Source organism: Frankliniella occidentalis, unplaced genomic scaffold (assembly GCF_000697945.3).
Source record: "Frankliniella occidentalis isolate FOCC.00 unplaced genomic scaffold, Focc_3.1 Scaffold24, whole genome shotgun sequence".
In the NCBI taxonomy this organism is placed as follows: Eukaryota; Metazoa; Arthropoda; class Insecta; order Thysanoptera; family Thripidae; genus Frankliniella; species Frankliniella occidentalis.
In genome coordinates this window covers 1,728,141-1,729,693 of record NW_026267154.1, presented here as the reverse complement: position 1 = coordinate 1,729,693, position 1,553 = coordinate 1,728,141, and positions in this window count along the sequence as shown.

Genomic DNA, 1,553 nt, shown 5'->3' with positions numbered 1-1,553 from the left:
GCGGCACGTCCCGCAGCGGCCGCAAACCTCCCTCTCTTCCCCCGAGCGCCCCCCCCCCCCCCCCCCCCCCGCTTCAGGAGCACGTGAATAGCCGATTAGTTACCACCTCAGCACAACCCTTCTCCAGTCCGCCACCGACCGCGCCTCCCATATCTGGGACGAGCAGGCTGCCTTCTCTCTCTCTCTCTCTCTCCCTCTCTATCTCGCTCGCTCGCTCACTCACTCACTCCCCCTACAGGCGATCCTCTGCAGTCCCAGCCACCAGCCACCTGCAGCCACCGCAAACAGGCCTCCCCCCCCCCTCTCTCTCTCTCTCTCTCTCTCTCTCTCTCTCTCTCTCTCTCTCTTCTGCCGTAGGCCAGAACTGGTGCGACGCGACGAATCGGTCCTGGGGTCGGTGCCCCAGACAGACGGATTCATATGCGTGATTCAATAATAACTTCAATACGGTACAGATTCACACCGAGCAGCATGAGCTCTGCATTTGCGATCATTCCAAACACAAAGCGGGGGTTCCCTGAAAACGGTTCTCTCTGAACAACAAAGTGCCACCCCTAGAAAGTTTGGAAAGGTCGCGGGAGCGTTTTATTGTAGTGGCGCTGCAGACAAAAACATTTTTGTCGGCGAAGCGAGAATCTGCAGCCGTATCAGCACGGCGCTCTTCTCGAGCACCTTCTCTCGGCTGCTGCTGTGCCCTGCTGCTGCTGCCGCCTGGGCAGGATGATGATTTTGATGGGATAAGTTTAGACCAAGTTGCTGGCGCTTAATCCGGAAGTACGGTCGGGAAGGAAAAGGAAGGGTGTGCGGAAGTGACAACCCACCCCCGCGCAGGTGCCCCCGCGCGCTCTCCCTCCCGCGCTCTCTCCCCCGATCCGGATTAAGAAAGGCCCTGTGCCCGCCGCTGCACCCGGCTCCCACCCCTGCCACGCGCCATCTCCCCCTCTCCCCTCCCCCGCTCTCCCGCTCTCCCGCTCTCCTCCACCCCCTCTCAGACTCTTCCCGCCGCCCAGCCGGCCGCCGCCTGCCGTGCGCGGGGTAGGCCTCCCGCTGCTCTGACCTGCCATGCGGGTCTGCCTACTCGTCGTTCTGCAGGCGCTCCAGTGAAGAGCCACAGAGCGCAGCAAATCCTCAATCCTACTGCTCCCGGCATTATCTGATGACGACTGTACATGCATTGCACCCGAGTTATTTTGTCCTAATTAACCTAATCATAAACCCGGCCTTCACTCCTTTGTCGTGCAGGACTTGGGGCCGCAGGCAGCGAGGCGAACGCGGTCGAGGCGTCTCTCGTTTCCACTCACTTACTCTGTCCTCTCTCTCTCTCTCTCTCTCTCTCTCTCTCTCTCTCTTGTTTGGAGGCAGGTAATCGCTTCTCTCTCACTCCCCCCTTTTTCTTTTTCCCCCGTTTTTCTTTTCTTCTCCCATTTCCGGCAGGCAGCGCCTTGAAACAAAAGAAGACGGCGTCACAAAGGAGAGGAGGTGCGCAGGCGGGCATCTGTCAACCGCGCTAAGTGGCAGTGATGCACAAGCGTCTTTCTCAGCTGCGGCAGCGT